General features: G+C 34.9%; 1 long non-coding RNA gene across 1 annotated transcript in view; it reads left to right on the forward strand.

Moving 5' to 3' along the window:
* The first annotated feature begins 382 nt into the window (after positions 1 to 382).
* Positions 383 to 14,689, forward strand: part of LOC140843464 (uncharacterized) — a 258,174-nt gene continuing 243,867 nt past the window's right edge. The window contains exon 1 of the long non-coding RNA XR_012121281.1: positions 383 to 475. This is a non-coding gene — a long non-coding RNA (uncharacterized lncRNA). The remainder of the gene's footprint in view (positions 476 to 14,689) is intronic.

A 14,689-nucleotide genomic window follows, 5' to 3' on the forward strand; every position in this document is an offset into this window, starting at 1 on the left:
ATGGCTGGTCTCCGCCCGTTCTCCTTTGGGTGCTCTTTGCTTATTTCCACAATGGAAATGAAAGCAGGGGTGTCCATAGAAGGCGCGGCGATGTGAGGCCCATGAGGGGAACGTAGTCATTACTTAGATTTTGAGAGGAAGGTGAAGTCATGGAGAGCCGTGAGTAACTGGCAGATCTTACCTCTCCTTTTGAGTGTGGAGTTTCCTGGCAGATATTTTTAAGGTAAAATGTTCTGTATGTTAACATTATTAAGCCAAAACATTTCTTAGTCCCAAATAAAACTGTGTACTGACGTTTCCCCTAATTCAAATAGTTGAATACTTGTTATAAAATGTATTCATTAGCGGTATCATAGACAGATCTTTTCTATTTTTCACCCAAGCTGACTGACTTTCGTGTGAACTGATAACGGTGCTACCCACCTGCCCTGTGCTGCGTTATCCTCTCCCGCCATGGAATTCTGGAATGTGAAAGGTATATTGGGTACAGACTCAATAGCTTTATTTAAAGAAAAGGAAACCTTATTTTTTTGTACAGCACATTTATTCTAGTAGACACAAACTCAAATTTTAGTATTTGTATATTTACCTATCTGAAATTCTTTTTTTTCTAAAAAATCTCACATTGCAAAAATAAATCAATTTTGCCTTTCAGAAGATATTAGTGATGATGGTAATACATGGTAGCTGGTACCACATGTGGAGGCGGCCTTGTGGGGCACATTTCTGTTACGTGAGCTCTGTGAGGTTGCACAAGGATGACCAGTTTAGCAAATTGATGCTTAGGATTTGTAGCTGCAATGCTGACCAAGTAATACAAGATTAAGTCGATTCCGGGATTTTTGTCCTCCTACCATGGAGAGGCACCACGTACAGCTGCCAGGTTTGCTCTCCTGAGCCTACCTTTGGACATAATTGCTTCTTGTGATGCTCTTTTTCTCCTTAACCATGTGCATGACTTACACTCTGACACACGTATCACATCTCTGTGGTAGAACTCTGGGCTCATCTGGATCCTTTTATGAATATCTGGCCGGAACCCAAAAGCACTGGGAAATCTTTTTGAAAGTAGTATTTTGCAACTGGGTCTCCTTCTAGATTTATATATGGAATTTATGAATCACTATATATATAAAATGATTGACATTTTATGAATTTGAAGATAATTTATAAAATTACATGTTCTCCTGCATCTTTGCATCCAGAGATTATCAATATATACACACTTATTCTTCATTGGAAAATAGTAATATGGCTTTTGAAAAATGATTTCTTGCATTAAGAAATGTGTAAGTAAATACATATATTTTATTTTTAAGGAAATTGTATTAAAAAGTTTCTCAATATTTTGATGGGATTTAAAAAGGCAATTTCATGGGGATAGACAATTACGAATGTGTTCTATTGAGGAATTTATGAGTATTGATTTTGACATAAGTGAAATGCTTCTTTGAGTTTTCATGTATGTGACAACTAAGGAAAATGTGTAGTGCATTCAGGGTTCTCAATCCTCATGTATTATTTGAGGAGTTTTACCAAGGATTATTAGACATGTAAGTCCCCAGATATTTTTCCTGTCATTTAAAAACTATTAAAACTACACTTACTCAAATGTCACTTTAAAACTCATTCATTTAAATAGTTCTTTGTACCACAAATAAATTGTTGTGTGCAATGAAGCAACATTTTCAAACATAATTCATATTTACTCTGTTGACTCAGAATCAAGTTGATACATTACATATTTCTGGCAAAATGTTGACTTAAAATACTCTAATAAATATGTCCTATTTTCATTTTCAAAAAGCTTTGGAAATGTCACTGAATAATAAATAAATGTAAATCTGTTGTGACTCCTCAGGTCTCTTAGTAAGTTTTATCTGAAATAAATGCATCATGTATTAGGGCAAAATCTCTGGATTAATCAGGCTTCCTTTTGATTTCAATTGCAAACCTTTTTATTACCAAAAAAAAAAAGTATGCCTTCACTAGCTAAAAAATGAATTACAGTTTTGCTCATAACCTTACCCTCATCCTCCAACCACATTCCTTATATAGGAGCTTCCTTGTTACCCTTTTTTCTTTTTTAAGTATATTTTTATGAATTCAGAATATATGTTACATAATATTATTATCTGTAATTTTTCTTCATGGGATATTTATCTTTTCTCCATTTCTTGATTCGAATATTTATTTGTATCATTATGAATGAATGAATATTAAGTTTACACTTTGGGTTTATAAACATATACCACTTGATCTAATTTGTTCTCCAGGTATCCCAGATTCGCTCCCAGCAGCTCTTACGGTTAGTTCCTGTACCCCTCGGCATGCTTCCCTCTGTGTGTGAAAAGTTCCATGTTTTCCGGCAGTAAGAGGTGCTCCAGGCCCATCCTGTGTTCACCTTCCCACATCCTAGAGCCAGTACCGTCTCCAAAGGCCTAGGTCCCTTTACTCGAGAAGAGTGTGAGAAGCCAGGATAGGGGCTCTTGTGCGTACATTGCTGTGGAGTGTTTTTACCTATAGTCCTCAGCTACAGAGTAAAGACATATGTGTGTACATATACGCATTTACAAATGGATCTATAAATAGTTTTATATGTAACCAATTATATCTGTGTTAGCTAAACATGAATTTATCAAATTTGTGAACAAAGTGGTCATTTGTTTTTTTGGTTTGGGTTTTGTTTGTTTATTTAATTGTCCTTTTAACACCCATGAGATCAGTAGCAATGGCCTCTCTTTCTTTTCTGAGATTAGTAATTTCTGCCCTTTCTCTTTATTTCTTGAATAGTCTGGATTTAGGTCCATCAAATTCATGTATCCTTTCAGGACCCAGCCTTTGATCTGGATTGCTTTTTCTCCATCATTTTTTTTTTAATTACACTGATTTCACCTCTCATTTTTGTTATTTTCTTTCTTATGCTTTCTTTGGACTGACATCACTGTTCTTTCTCCAGGTTATTAAGATAAGAACTTAAATTTTATTTTGAATACGTTGCTTTCTAATATATGTAGCTGATGATATACATCATCGTATACATGATATATGGCCTGTCCTCTGCCATAGTCACGAGAGGATGATTCTTGGCTCTTCGAAGTGAGAATCTGGGGGATTGAGAGCCCATAGATGTAAAACTCATGAAAGTGTAGAGTCCACCCCAAGACCTGCTGGGACCCTATACACCACCGCCAAAATTCTTTCATGAAAGCTGCTCACACGCTTTGACATGTGTCCAATACCTGATGTCATCAGTCCCACCACTAAGTCCTGTTGAGATTTTCCTAAATCTCGCCTGATTTCATGAATCCATTTAATCTCCAAGTATGTGGTCTTTCGCACCGATGGATGAGCCAAAATATTTATACATTGTCTCTTTTATAACGAAAAAAGTCAGCCATACCCACAGTGGTTCCACCTGCTGGTTGAAGAATGGACTTTTTTTTTCTCTCTTTCTTTTCTTTGCATTCACGTACGTCTCAGCTCTTTTTTAAGTTAAAAGGATCTATAGGGGCATTATTTTGTGCCTTTATGTGCTCTTGGAGAGTATATGAAACCCCTGTTTATCCTCTCAAGCAGTTTGCATTTGGCTAAATGAATAAATCATTGGCAGCAGTATGGCCTCATGTTTGTTCTCTCTCTTTCATACTGCCTGATGCATATGAGGCTCAGTCCTGTGCTTGTCCTTGTGCCTACTGTGTTAGCCACAATGATACGGATAACAGACTCAACACTGTCTGTTCATTTGATGCTTCATTGAGTGGGTAATGGACTTGCTGGTAGATTTGTGTTGCTTAAAAATCCTCCCATGGTTTCTGAGCTTGTTCGGTACAACAAAGTATCATGAGAAATGCCTTTTTGAGAGAATGGTAATTGAATTTGCATTTACTAACATTCCCTGGGAAGTGGAGAAGTTCAAAGCAAATGTTCACACCTATTTTGAATGTTAAAGAAACAATCTTAAGCTAATTTTTGAAGGCTGAAAATAATTAAAGATAAAAGCAAAAATGTACACTGTGCGTGAGGAATAACTCTGTCACACATGTGATTAAATCTCAGATGGTTTTTAGGATGTAATCCTTACTGGGGATCATTTCAAAAAATATTCCCTTATTCCAGAGACTTACACTGTTAAATGTCTAGAAACAATCACACAAATATACTACAAAGGAATAGCAGGTGAATACGGCATGATGGATGAAATCAAACGTGATTTATTGAATAAATCATTTAGACAAATGAAAACCACTTGAGAGGATAAACAGGAGTTTCATATACTCCCAGAACTCACCGACTCACTCCTGTGTTATTCTGGGAAGGCCCTCAGATGTGAGCAATACACACCCCCAGGTGGAAAGTGTCCCTTTAACTCATAACACCCGTTAAAACTTCTATTTCTTTAGGGGAAACAGTTGAATATATTTTTAATTCTTAATTTATTTATGTGCATAAATTTATAAATATGTATGATTTTATGTATGTGTGTGTGTATATATATATGTATATATAATACACACACATATGTAAATTGAAAAAATTTGGCAGTTTTAAAATTCTACAGAATTCTATGGAAATGTGTTCTTTTTTCCAACTTCCTTCCTTCTCTCTCCTGCCCATCCTCTCCTTCCCTCCCCTGCCCTCCTCTCCTTCCCTCCCCTGCCCTCCTCTCCCCTTCCCTTTTCTGTCTTTCTGCTCCCAGAGAACTAAACTATGGAGGCTCCACCTTGACCGAGGCTCTCATGTCGGGGGAAAGGGGAAGCACATGATTGATCAGTGCTGCCTCCCCCTGGCCTCCACGTCAGTGCGATACCTGCCTCTTCTGCTCATACTCCTTTGGCCAAGTAGTTGGGGCCTCACCTAACTTCAGGGATGTGAGGCGAGGCAGGCAGGTCCTACCACGTCTCTGAAAGGGGGGAAGCTGAAACACTTGGGAACCCCCAATGACTACTGCATTTGTGTAAGCTGAAAAGAAACAGGAACACACCCTGGTTATGTCCTCCATCATCATGACTTCCCAAATGAAGAAAATTAAAAAGAATACAGAGCTGCTACTACAAGGACCTACCACGTCCCTAAGTGCCCCTGGAAGCAAGTGCTTTCAGGGGCTCAGAACAGAGATTTTTCCACTTCATGCACTTGTAAGTACACATCACTGTGGCTTGCTGCTAAGTTCCATTCAAACTGCAATTCCACTGTGAACAGGCCGACACACACAGTTACCCGCTTCTCTGGAAAATGCAAGTGCTTTGTCTCTAGACTCCTCACCTGAAGTAGAAACATTTAAATCCCTGCCTTCCCCACCATCTCAGCCCACTGCTTAATGATGTGTGTTCATTATCCTATTGTACAACTGCTCAGTGATTTTGTCCTCTAAAGGCAAAGCCAATTTGTGCAGTTACCTTTTTGTTTTAGTCTTTTGTCCATTATTGAAATTTTTTTGATTTATTTGGTGACATATATTTCTTATAAAATTCCCCAACTTACAGTAGTTGGCTACTTTATTCAGTGAATAAACACTAAAGCAATCTTAAATATATCAATTATCTCTGTGGTGATGATTTAACAGTTGAAATTCTTTTGTGCCTAATGAGTGGCAAATATCTGACAAATGAATGTTAAAAATTCTTATTTTAGTTATCGAACAATCAAAATGAATTAATTACTAAGACTTCTTGCTTTGGTTTTATGGATATTTAAAATGTACACCACAATTTAAATCTTACTCATTAGGGATTATCAGAGACAGGATGCCTACTTTATTAGAAATAACATGAGTTTTACAACTTAAAATTGTAGATTTAAATGACCAATTTACAATACTTATTCTCATGAACAAATTTACTCTCTGGGACCTTAAGCAAATTATATAAGTGTTCTTAATCTCAGTGTTCCCATATGAAATCTAACATGGAGATTGAGGGAGAATGATAAATCAGAAGGGGAGCACAACACTGTGTCTAAAACAGGAGACAGTCAGTAAATACTATATTTTTGTCATCCTGTTTCTGGTATTTTAATAAAAATAGCTTGATATTATAAACAAAGAAAATTTGTTATTGATGCACTAAGGCATGTCAAGAGAGGCCCTTGTTCTCACGTCCTTCCCAGATAACATCACATCATAGGCCTCCACGAGTTCCTTCTTTAAATTCCTTAAAAAAAGAAAGGTAGAATACACAAGAGTTGAATTAAATAGACGGTGCAGTGTTGCACCTCTGTTTTTACAGGGATTAGGACACCTGCTATCCGGTCCATTCTTCCTAAATACAGGATGGCTGTTGTTTTCCATAATTACATAGTTTTTAGTTTATCACACTCTGAAAAATCAGAGTAAACTTGAATTCATTTCTCTGATTTATCCTTCCATGATTTTGCTGAATTCTGAAAGCGAGAAACAGCAGCTGCCACATTCATTAGTGCTTCAGGCAGAGTTGAAATTACGTGAATTTCGGAACAGCAGTGAGTGAAAATAAATCCGGTTGTCCTAGTGGGTTTTATGGTAACGCAAAAAATAATTAAAATCAGCTGTATTCCAGACGGGCCACCCAAATGAACATGATTTCCAAAATTCATGCTGATAATAAGTCATTGTTCTATAGTGATAATTGCTATTTACTTATGGTGCTCTTAGCACCCCCATCTAGGCAAAACAGCCAAGGACTCAAGAAACAACGGTTTTGTTAATTACCCAGGTGATTTAGTCTAGTATCCCAATTTTGGAATTAGATGAATAATCAATATAGTTTTCCTGATGTTGTTTTCCAATACCTGAATGTATTTGAGCCTACAATTAGGCAACTTGCAAGGCGTTTAGCACATTTTTAATGGAATATATTTGACATGTGCCATTGTGTAAGTTTAAGGTGTTACAGCATGTTACTTTGATACATTTCTGTATTGTAATATGATTGCTAATGTACATTTCATAATCATAGTATAATATTTTCATCTATATTCATTGCACTGTGCATTGGATCTTTGTAGCTTATTTACTACTCTTTATAAATTTGTACCTTTAAACACCATCACTCTTCTCCATGCCCAACCTCCAATAGCCACCATTTTACTCTGTTTTTCACAAGTTTAACCTTTTTAGATTCAACATATACATGATATCATATAGTGCTTGTCTTTTTTTTACTTATCTCGCTTAGCATAACATGCTCAAGGTCCATCATCTTGTCACAAATAGGAAAATGTCCTCCATTCTCATAGCTGAACAATACTCCATTGTATGTTTGTACCACGTCTTTTTTGCCCACTGATCTGTTGATGGGCATTTGGGTCATTTCCATATCTTGGCTATTGTGAATAATGATGCAGTGAACATAGGAGTGCATATAACTTCCAAATCCTGTTTTCATTTTCTTTGGGTATATTCCCCAAAGTGGAATTGCTCGATCATATGGTAGATCTATTTTTAATATTATGAGAAACCTTCATACTGTTTTCCATAGTGATTAGACCAATTTGCATTCCCACCAACAGCATATCATGGTTTCCTTTCCACCACTTTCTCTCTGGTTCCTGTTGTCTCCTGCCTTCTTGATGGCCGACATTCCAGCAATTGTGAAGAGAGAGCTTATTGTCATTTTGATTTGCCTTTGCATTAATTATGTTGAGCATATTTTCATGTCTGTGTTTGCCATTTTAATGTACTGTTTTGGTGGGGATTTTTTGGTATTAACTGACTTCCTTAAATATTTTGGTTATATATCTGATATGATTTATAAAAGTTTCTCCCTTTCCATAGGTTGTCTCTTCATTTTATTAATTGTTTCTTTTACTGTGAAGAAGCTTTTCCATTTGGTATAATCCCATTTGTTGATTTTTATTCTTTTGTTATTTATGCTCTTGTAGTTATGTTCCCCCACATAAAAAAAAATTATTGCCATGACCAATATCAATGAGTGTCTTCCCTGTATTTTATTCTAGAAGTTTTATGGCATCAGGGCATAATGTAAGGGCTTTAATCTATTTTGAATTAATTTTTCTGAGTGTTGTGAGGTAGGGTTCCAATTTCATGGTTCTACACGCCCTCCCAGCATTGATCACCGAAGAAATTATCCTTTCCCCACTAGATATTTTTGACTCCCTTGTTGAATATTAGCAGACTGTCTATACCAGGGTTTAATTATGTACCATTGATATATATATATATATATATATATATATATATATATATCTGTTTTTCTGCCAGCAGTATACTGTTTTTATTACTATGGCTTTGTAGTATAGTTTGAAATCTGGAAGCATGTTATTCCTAGCACAATTCTTTTTTATCTCAGGATTGCTTTAACTATTTGGGGTCTTTTGTGGTTCCACACAGATTTTAGGATTGTTTCTTCTATTGTTGAGACAAATGCCTTTGGTATTCTGATGGGGATTGCATTGAACCCACAGATGTCTTTGGATAGAATTGCCATTTTAATAATAATAATTCTTCTGATCCATTAACACAGAATATCTTGCCATTAACAAATGGAAAACTAGTGACTTACTCAGTTTCTTTCTGAAAAGTTTTGTAGTTTTCATTGTACAGCTCTTCAACTTCCTTGTTAAATTTATTCCTGGGTATTATATTGTTTTTGATACTATCATGAATGGGATAGTTTTCTTTATTTCTTTTTCAGATGCCTCATTATCAATGTAAAGGAACGCAGTTGATTTCTTTATGTTGACTTTGTATTTTACCACTTTACTGAAATTGTTAATTCCAACAGTTTTTTACTGATTCTTTGGGATTTTCTACTTATAGACTCATATCATCAGCAGATAATATCACTTTTACTTTTTCTTTTCCAATTTGGACACCTTTTATTTCTTGTTTTGACTGATCGCTCTAGCTAGGACTTCTAGCACTATGCCCGATTGGAGCGGTGAGAGTGTCTACACCGAGCCTTATTCCTGCTCTGAAGTAAGATGTTTTTCACTCAGTGATGAATAATCACTTTCCTCATGATTCTTGGCTCTTCGAAGTGAGAATCTGGGGGATTGAGAGCCCATGGACGTAAAACTCATGAAAGTGTAGAGTCCACCCCAAGACCTGCTGGGACCCTATACACCACCGCCAAAATTCTTTCATGAAAGCTGCTCACACGCTTTGACATGTGTCCAATACCTGATGTCATCAGTCCCACCACTAAGTCCTGTTGAGATTTTTCCTAAATCTCGCCTGATTTCATGAATCCATTTAATCCCCAAGTATGTGGTCTTTCTCACTGATGGATGAGCCAAAATATTTATACATTGTCTCTTATATAACGAAAAAAGTCAGCCATACCCACAGTGGTTCCACCTGCTGGTTGAAGAATGAACTTTTTTTTTTCTCTCTCCACCCAGACCCTTGGCGAGTGGGGAGCAGCCTCCCCCAGGGGCTACCGCCTCTTGCTGGGGGGGGGGGTGGAGTCCTTCTCAAGGGACTGACCCACAAGGGGCCTTGCTCCCCTCCCTTGCTTCAGCCTGGAGCAAACTCCGAGGTGCAGTCCACCTGCGAACCCCTCTGGGATCCCACCGCAGCCCTTCTCCTGCCGAGGCCATGTTCTCGCTTCTTTCCTGTGCCCCGTCCTCTCTCTCCCCCTCCACGTCTTCTGATACTATTTAGTGCTGAGTCCCTCCTCTTCATGCCACTTCTACTGGATTCTTACAACTAGTCATTGTGTATCCAAAATTTATGTATATAAAGTTAGCTGTGGATTTGTTATATATGTCCTTTTTTTATGTTGGGGTATGTTCCTTCTACACCCATTATGTTAAGGATTTTTGCCTTGAAGGGATGCTCTATTTTGTCAAATGACTTATCTGTATCTGTTGAGATGATTATGCAATTTTAACTTGTATTTTACTGACATGATGTGTTACATGTATGGTTTGCACATGTTCAACCATCCTTGCATTCTAGGGATGAATCCCACTTGATTATGATGCATAATCCTTTTAGTGTTCTTGAATTTAATTTGCTAATTTTTGCATCTAAATTCATCAGGGATATTGTTCTATAGTTTTCTTGATGTATCTTTATCTGGTTTTTGTATCGAAGTAAAGGAAAAGAGGAACCCAATAAATATTAAAATGTAGAAAAATCAAGTAGCAGATATTTAGTGAGCACCTATTTTTCATTAGGCATTATGCTAAGGACTAGTGAGTAAAAAGCAAAACAATCACAACCCAAGACATGGAATATATATTCTGAAAGAAAATATAGACTATAATTATACACTGGAGTCAAACCAAGTAGAGATTAGGGCACCTTACAGGTTATAAGATTTAGTTAGGCTGGGAGCCTAATGCCAAAATTGTGCAATGTTGTTTATCAATAAACTGTTGCCATTCTTTGGATAACACTTATTTAATCAAGCTTATACAGTTGACTTTATTGCAGAATGTAAACCATTTGTTTTGCTAATGTTAATTATGAACACTTGAAATGCATCACATGGTTTCTCAGGCTTAGTTTTGTACATAATTACTTCATGACAATGGTGTTCTGAGGAAAGATTGTGGGGAAAATGTCACCAATAACATTTGTTTTATTTGATCTGATACTATTTGATCAAAATTATTTGATCTGATACTATTTAGTGCCGAGTCCCTCCTCTTCATGCCACTCGTGCTGGATTCTTACAACTAGTCATTGTGTGTCCAAAATTTATGTTTTCCCAGGCTCACCTAATTTTCTAGGTCCTCAGTTTTCTGACTTCAGACAAACTGCTTTCCTTGTAACTTCCTTTTAGATGTGTGCCTATTATATCAGAGCATCGTTTTGTTTCAATTACATACAATTCAACAGTCAACTTTCAAATCTGCATGTTTTCTTCTAAACTCTAAAACCTAATTTTCTTAGTCTCAGAAGTCGAAACTACTGAGAATAAAATATATGCAGACTATAAAATAACTGAAGTTGAGAGTGAAGTTCTTATTTCAGCAAATAACTAAAATATGGCAGGAGATATAGGAATAATCCTGGAACTTAACAAGGGTAATCTAATTCCCATTTAATGTTAATATTTTTATAGTAACATTTTGATGTGCATTTGACAAATACAACATTGTATTTTTCCAAATATTTAAATTGGACTTATGCAGCATTTTAAATTAAAGTAATAGAGGATGAGAATTAAGTTTACATAGTATAAATAAAATCTTTTTGCAGAAATCTGTGGATTTTATAAATATGTGTTATAATTATTTGTCACATTTATAACATATTCAGTTTCATTAATATATAAAGCTTTAGTGGTAGCAGCTAAATTAGTCATTGCTCAATTGCCAACCTCTCCTATATGAAAAAAAGTTATTAACCTAATCATTGGTGGTATTATAATTAAATGCTACTTTATGCTCCAAAGTAACATGCTTACACTGTAGTAAACTATTTTTACAAATACAATATTGTTCAATTTACTCATTCCAGAAATTGTCTAATAAACACATAGTAATTCTATTCTACTCTATTCTATTTTCTTCCTTTATTCTTTATTTTGACAAACTGGTATTTGTCTTTCTCTATAACCTATGTAATCTCTAACTTTTTAAATTATCAAGGATATATTATAATATTGAACCTTGTAAAATATATTCAGAATAGATATAAGTTGTGTCTGTTCTTCTTGGAAAATTATGAGAAATGTTATACCCCAATTCTAGCTCATCATAATTTCAAGAAATCAATTCAATTACTTAACCTCTTTGAGCTTTGATTACTTAGATATAGGCTGGTTTGGTGTTTAAGTAAGGTAATTTACCTAAAAGCACTATCATTATCAGTCACACAGGAAATAGAGAATAATATTATATTCATTATTAGTGTTCAATAAATATCAAATAGATAGAACGGCTTAAAATATGACTTTGATCATAAATACAGGTTAAGTGTTGACTGAAAGAGTGTGTGTTAAGTTATGTAAAAGAAGGGAAGATACCGAACACATCTTAGTATTCAAATACTGTTCTGTTAGAGGTCTTAGGAAGATAGAAAAATACTGGTAAGCTATTTTAAGTTAGAAAGTGATAATGCTCTAATAAAAGACAATGAATGATGTTTTATGCACTAATGAAACAAAATACTCTTGTTATTTTAATATAGAAAACAATTAGTTGAACCGATGAGAAATTTTTATCAAGGTGGTCATTATATTTAATTTTTCTGTGAATGTTTTACAAAAAAAACAAGGATATCAAATATTAGGTAAGTCTGTTGTTTTACTCCCCCTGTCCCTGAATTCTCAATTTGATTAAAAAACTGCTAAAACAGTATTCAAAATTTGACAATATAAATGCAAAATCAACATTTGGTTAGTTTCCGTATCTCAAAGTAACTAATATTTACATTAGTCTCATCCTTAGTGTGATCCTTCTTTAAGACACAAAGCATTTTTAAATGCCATTTTTAAAATGGCAATGGTCAATATTACATTTTCAAAACATATTAACATAATAAATAACATTTCATTTTTTTCATTTAATGATAACAATGATTATAAATCTGATTAGCCTCTTTATTTGTATTATCGTGTTATTGAATAAAAGAAACATTTTTTCCGGCATTGTTTGTTCCAGTATGTCCTGTAACTATAAAATGGAATAAAGAAAAACATAGCAATTGGCTTTAATATTGCTTAGTATTTTTCAAAGACTCAGATATTTATATGAATCTTTTATAATCTCAGAGGAAATTTTTAGATAGATTTATTTTTCAAATTTTATTTGTACTAACACCTAACTAATCTTCAGTAGTATTATTAAGTCAGTATTGCTTCTGTTTCCAATAATCCACCTGAGTACCAAAATAAAAATAAATAATGTATTTCATAAATAAACTAAATACCACTCACTATATTTGGATAACAATTTTTCTTATTTACATATTTGCCTTTTTTGTAGTTCTACTTTTATTTACTTTTATATTCTTTATTATGGTTATGGCTATCCCTTCTCCCTTAGTTGCTATAATTGATGGGAAGCTTGGAAAGTAGAATTATAGAATTGAATATTTTTCACTTTACCAATGAGGCCATCACCAAGAAAAATAACATTAAAAAGAGTCACTGAATATTTTCATTTGTGTACCCCAGAAACAAAATCTGGGACAGAGGTTTATGCATGACTATCTTATTAAAGAATTCAGTTTCAAGTAAAGTGAGTGAAGAAAAAAGTGAATAAGGAAAGCAAAGGGGAAAGCCAACAGTATACTTTAAATTGTCCATTCTATCCCACCTACTGAACTTCTTAGAAAACTCAAGCATTCAAATTCTTCTCCCTGCATTTGCTGTCATAATAACCTCCTGGGAGTTTCTGTCAAAAGTTTCTCTACCCCACTAATTTATCTTCTGCAATGTTGCCCCAAAAACATCTTAAAATAAAATAAAAGAGAACTTTTGATTCCTGACAAGATGATGTAACTCAGTCCAAATTTGTCCTTCTACTGAAACTGCTAAAAAATAAAAATAAATAAATTCTAACAAGATGTAAGAAAAAAGATGGTCCAAACTTTGGATATCTGCAGTGTAGGAGAACAATTCCTAAGAAATGTTTACAAAAACGGTGAGCCCTACAATTACCAAAATTACTTCCCCAAGCAAGTTGGACAGGCATGAAGAACCCTAGTAGGACCCTCTGGGTGCTTGCAGTAGAGTGGAAGCCATTAGTGCATGGAAGCCCAGATGGCTAGAGTTTTCAGGGAAGAATATCAAGGAGGTAATTGCAGACAGAGATGAAGAGAGAGAACACTAGAGTTCTCCTGAGGTCCTTCTTGGGTTGTCAATCAAGAACTAGTCAGCTGTGAAGAAAACTACCCAAGATCTGAAAGCTAATCATTAAAAAGAATTAGTGCTAATAATCCTGAAGCTCCCAGAGGTCCAGGAGTACTTTGTATCCCTGTGCCAGAGTGGAAAACCTCCTAATAGCCAGGATATAAATAAAGTGCTAAAAAAGATATTCTTTACTAGGCACTCTGAAGTCAGAATAATATATGTCACAGTAAGAACAGAAAAAATAGAGACAGAACTATAAATGACTGAGGTGATATAATTATCAGAGAAGGCCTTAGAAACTTCTATTGTAAGTATATTCCTTATATTCAAAAAAGGTAGAGAAAATATTTTTTAAATATTTAAAAGACGGAATAACTTCTAGAGATGACCATTACAGGGACTGAGATAAAAAAGTCACCACATGGGATTATCAGTAAATTAAATACTGCAGAAGAAAAGATTGGTGAAGTTGAAGACACAAAAATATCAAATAAATAAAATGACATAAAGAAAAACAAAGTAGAAACAAACTTTATTTTAGACAAGAATGAACAGAACATGAAAAAGCAATTGGACAGTTTTCAGTGGTCAAATATACGTGACACTGAAGTCTACAGAAGGAGAGAACATAGTGAACAGAAATCTTTGAAGAAATAATGGCTAAAAATTTCACAATGTTATCAATAATTTGAATTATCCAAAGAAGCTCAATGAAGTTTAATGTACAGTATGAATAAAACTACACTAAAATGTGTATCAGTCAAATTCAGTAAGAACTGTGATAAAGGCAAATTAAAAGTGGCCAGAGAGAGAAACATTATATATAGATGGACAAAGATGAGAATGAGAGCAGATATCTATTCTGAGCAAATGCAACCCAGATGACAGTGGGTAATCCTCTTAAAGTACTGGCAGACAGCAATAGCAACAATAATAGC

The sequence above is a fragment of the Manis javanica genome, chromosome 9, assembly GCF_040802235.1.
Source record: "Manis javanica isolate MJ-LG chromosome 9, MJ_LKY, whole genome shotgun sequence".
NCBI classification, from domain to species: Eukaryota; Metazoa; Chordata; class Mammalia; order Pholidota; family Manidae; genus Manis; species Manis javanica.